Source organism: Etheostoma spectabile, chromosome 8 (genome assembly GCF_008692095.1).
Source record: "Etheostoma spectabile isolate EspeVRDwgs_2016 chromosome 8, UIUC_Espe_1.0, whole genome shotgun sequence".
Lineage (NCBI taxonomy): Eukaryota > Metazoa > Chordata > Actinopteri > Perciformes > Percidae > Etheostoma > Etheostoma spectabile.
Window position 1 is genome coordinate 30,227,734 of NC_045740.1, and position 5,376 is coordinate 30,233,109.

Here is a 5,376-nt window from a genome sequence, read left to right on the forward strand (position 1 = left end):
AAGATGAGGTGAGACTTGTCACTTTAACAAAAACGACAATAACTGATGTGAAACCAAATAACCCCACTCCTGGGAGATGATTGAGACTGGGTCAGCGCTTCCCTCTTCATGCCGTTCGGTCTAATGGCTTCAACAGTTCACACAGGGAGCCGCCGTGTCCCTGTTTGTCAGAATGAAGTGTTCGTTGAATTTCTCCATCCTCCGCCGATCCAGACAGTATTTCTGTCTCCCTTCCCCCCCTCCCTCCCTCCCTCCCTCCCTCCCTCCCTCCGTCTCTCTGCATCTTTTCCTTTTTTTCCTCATTCTGAACAGCTTACTGCAGTATCCTTAAAGTCCCTGCATGTGTCCTGAGTTGTCCTCTCTTACCCAGCATGCACCGCAGCGATCTGGAGCTCTGTCGGCTCAGGATGGGCGCACACTTTTGATGTCGGGGGAGAGAGAGAGAGAGAGAGAGAGAGAGAGAGAGAGTGAGAGGGGGAGGACAGGCAGACGCTATGATGCTGCTTTTTTGTACTCCTTCCAATGGTTTCCCTCAGCGCCCGCTGCTGTCATCAATTTGAAAAGGGATTTTTTTTTTATTTCACCCGCCCCTCTTTTGCTTATTTTTTCATTCAGGCTCTGAAACTGTGTTGATGAGGCTGAAAAAAAAGAGGGAAAAAAAACCTTGGTACTGCTGCAAACAGAGTCTGCAAGCTGGAGCACTGTCCTGGTGTGACCCTGCGCTCTCTCTCTCTGTGTGTGTGTGTGTGTGTGTGTGTGTGTGTGTGTGTGTGTGCCTGCAATAGGGCAAGAGATGCATGAAATTTAGATGTATCTGCAGCCTGCAACATTATTTCCCACCCTGTATGTTCACCATATTAACCTGTGCGTCACACACACACACACAAACACACACACATACATTTTGCTGTATTATTATGTATAGCATTTGTTTTGCTGTTTTTAATATATGAATACTCTGTGCGGCGTCCTTGAGTGCCAAGAAAGGTGCCTTTAAATAAAATGTATTATTCTTATACAGACACACACATTTAGTTTTCTCTAAATAATATTCTATATTTTGCCTGCTTTTCAGTTTTTCTGTAATGTACCTGGAATAGAATTGATCAACCCACACCCACATACATCAGTCCAGCTCTATTATGTTCTATATTCATTCCAAAGGCCAACACAAACTGACTATACGTATAATATCACGTTGTTCAATATCAAAAATGTCCCAAAAAGAATGCAATATTTTGTGTAGCCGTGCCGGCGGCTGTGTGTCCCTGTCACACGTGCACACTTGGACAGCGTGAAGGAAGAGGGAGAAGGAGACAGCAGTTGTTTTGATATTCTATAACTCTATTGTTGATGTGTTTTTCCATGACTTGTGTGTTTGTATAGCGTAGATGTTTAAGAATATCAAAATAAATATTGGTATTGCAATATTTATGCTCAATATCATGATATGGCATTTTGTCAATATTGTGGCCTACTGCCAAGATGTGATTAGGAAGCTAAGATGAGCCATTTTGTGTTACATTGTTTGTGTTTTTACAACATGGCAGACGTGTGTGTGTGTGTGTGTGTGACCATGTAACATGTTCCTACTGTATTCAGACTGCTGTCTAATTACTAATTACTAATTATCTTATAATCTCAGATGGAGCACGGGGCGTTACTTACCTCAGGGTACCAGGCTTTAATCTGCAGCAGGCCGTCTCATTCCCTCTCTTTGAATATATTTCATCATATTTAATAGGGGTGTAACGGTTTGTTGCATACTTCGGTTCATTTTTGGTGCAAAAACAGGCAAAAAATTACCTCATTGTTTATTATTATTGTAAGATAACCGTTTGCAACTTTTTCAACCAAACTTTTAACTGAATTGTAATAAATGAAATACAGTTAGAAATAAAATACTACTGCCAATAAGTTCTCCAATAATTAAAGATTTTCAAAACAATATACCATACTAAAATGTACAGTATATCACGTCACCTTTGGTTTTCACCAATGGCATTTGTTATTGCAAAGCCGTCAGTTTCCCTCCTACCTTCATGTTCTTACTTTCACGTTTTTTTCCCAGACTCCTTTGTGCTATTGCAGCTGTCATGACTGTTTTTGACTGTAACTTTAAGGTTAATGTTGGTCACTTCACGTTCAAAACCTCGGCTATACAGCAGCCGCCATGCGTGTAGCCTTGGTCCTTCACCATAACAAGGGGCTGCACATTTCTCAGTTTGTAGAAACATTGTAATGGAGGAATGCAACTCACAACCACAGTACAATGATTAGTGTCGCTAGGGCTGGGCGATGTGGAGGAAATCAAATATGACGATATTTTTGACCATATTGTGGCAATATTGTCCGGTTGACTCATGGTGCTTTCACAAAATATTTCCACCGTGAGATTTGAGATACATCAGTAATGTGGATATGGGGGTTAAAGGCAAATAATAGAACAGCTGGAACAGTCTAAGTTCAGAAAATGACATGACAATACTCTCTATACTATAGGCTTTAACCCTCGGGTTGTCTTTTATTGACGCTTTTTATCGATGTTTTTAACGTTTTTGTCCCTTTTATCAACCCTTTTGACTATTTTTTCATTGTCACTTTGTTTCACATTTAACACTACATGACACTAACTCTAGTTTTACAGTTATTTTTTGAGTTTATGGTCAATGAACTTCATTTATAGGAAATTATACCTGATGTTGGAGTTAGAAAAGCAGAAATTAGGAATTATTGAGACTAAAATTAAAGGAATGGATGTTGATGATAATCACAGACTGGAACATGTCAACTTTTACTCAATACCATTTCAAAAACACTTCAATTTGTTTTTTAAATGCTGTAAAATTGAATAGGACGCCCCAAAATTAATGAAAGTAGAGATTTGTACTTGGCAAAGAGCGTTGGATGGAATCATTCATGTTATTTTGGGGAATTACAATAGGGTAGTTAAAATGAACATTGATATAGGAAAACGGGTCAATCTGACCCGAGGACAACATGAGGGTTAAAAACCAAGAAAAGACAACATTTGTGTCATATCACGATATCCAAAATTCAAGAGGAAATCTTGCCTCATATATCCATATTGAATATAATATCCATATATTGTTCAGCTCTAATTGTCACTGAAGGCGACAGCCAATATACAGTTTAACATCATCATGGCATCATTTTCCGTGCTGTTCCCATCACATGAAAACCCGGGGATGGACAGAGCAGTACATAAAGTATTCATACTACTAATACTAAGGCTTGTTTTGAGTTTTAATACTAGCTGTATGTCATAGGATTGATGCAAAGTGGAAATGAGTCACATGAAATCATGATCACACGCGCTCAGTCTCTGCTTTCGCCTGAGGGTCACATCGGAACAGTGTCCAAGTCCCCGGGGTTCCCCCCTCTGTTTCAGCCTCGTGGACACCGTTTCAGAGCTGAATGGGAACCTGTCCGGGCCCGTTAACGTTTTCTCAGAGCAGCGCTCTGCTCCCCTGCTGCTGGAGTGTGCATGTGCACAGTGTTTTGCCACTCCTTCAGTAGTAATGAGTTATGTATCCAGAAGTAGTCTATAAATGATACATTCAGCTCATAAATCATAACACATGCTTCTCCTTAACAGGACTGCAGTACGCTAGCTGCTAGATTGACAATAAGTCCCTGAGTAGTGTTTGCAAAAGAAAAGTTATTACATAATTTCAGTGTCCTTATTCTGTGGTTATTCATCAATCCTTTAATTTTACATTATACTGGAATTGGGAAGGTACAGATTCAATTATTAGCCAGTTATCAAAGATGTTTTATCAATATTAATAAAGTTATTATTCAGTTCAGTTCACAGTCTAATACCTTTGCCTTATTTGCCGTTTTTACATCAAATGTTTTATGGTCGTGATTCATCTCCGAGCCGGTTGGCTTGGTTCCAGCCTTAATACTGCGGAGGAGGAAGGTCTGGCGATGCGAGACTGCCGGACACAGATCACTCGACACAGCCCTGGAACAGAGCTGCTGATGAGGAGCTCTGCCGTACACAGCCTTAACGTTAAACCATTTAGTACTGTTAGAGTTGTGACTGTCGACACTCATCCCCACGATCTAGACCGCCAGGCCCAGACACGGGTCCAGACACAGGTCCAGGCCCAGACATGGGCCCAGACACAGGCCCAGGCCCAGACACGGGCCCAGACACAGGCCCGGCCCAGACACAGGCCCAGGCCCAGACACAGGCCCAGGCCCAGACACAGGCCCATGCCCAGACACAGGCCCAGACACAGGCCCAGGCCCAGACACAGGCCCAGACACGGGCCCATGCCCAGACACAGGCCCATGCCCAGACACAGGCCCAGAGACGGGCCCAGATACAGGCCCAGGCCCAGACACAGGCCCAGATACAGGCCCAGACACGGGCCCAGACACGGGCCCAGACACGGGCCCAGACGGCAGTGGACCGTACTTTCCTTTAGTCTGGACCATTCCTACTTTTAGCTCAGTGCACAGGACAAGATGAAGATGGCTAAGAGCAATAGTGGATGCTGCAAATGTGCGTCACGTTGTCAAATATAACCTCAAATCACCATGGAAACAGAGTGTATCAGTGGGTGTTTTTGCTTTCTTTTCATCTCTCTCCTTGGATCTTGCTTCAGCAAAATATATATATATACACACACATTTCTGAATGGATAAGAGCATCTCAGTCTGAACATATTTTGGAAACAGCTGCATTTTTTTAATAGGGGGAACATGACTGGTAAAGTTGGAATCAGATAAATGGAAGGTCTTCGGTATGTTGCAGGTCCATTTTCTTTGTCCTACACTCTCTGTGCATCAAATTCCGTTATTAACCAAAGATAATTATAGCTAGTTTTGTTACAATGCAATGGGAAGGGATTTCATAATATCCATTTAAATGGTAATTTGTGTTGTGAGATAGGATGCTGTTTAATTACTCTACAGAGAAGGTAGTCTGCGGTCATTTAAATTGTACGTTAAGCTTTTGATTGGCTGAATACAGGATAATAGATTGCATTATTTTCACTGAAAAACTCACTGATTTATAATAAAATAATGAATAACACACTAAGACAGTCACTACTTATATATTTCTGTTGGGGGGGGGAAATGCTCAGTGCATTGCATTGCTCGATCTTTTGCAAGAGAAGTTATCTCACATTAACGTTTTCTTCTTCATGGGTAGGAAAAAGCTCACCATGGTTTAATGATCCATGATTACCAATTTCTCTCTCATAATGCTCCTCATAACCACTGAAACCTGTCCAAGAATCATACCAGAGGTTTGGTGATGATTGATCGTCGTTTAGGCACATTAAACCACGTTAAGCTTTTTCACGTTTGGGCTTATGAAGACCATGAGAACCGGAG

General features: G+C 41.8%; 1 protein-coding gene across 5 annotated transcripts in view; it reads left to right on the forward strand.

The window, feature by feature from the left end:
- The window catches only part of thrb (thyroid hormone receptor beta), a 119,527-nt gene that overhangs the window by 60,862 nt on the left and 53,289 nt on the right, over window positions 1-5,376 (forward strand). The gene's annotated exons all lie outside the window — the stretch shown is intronic.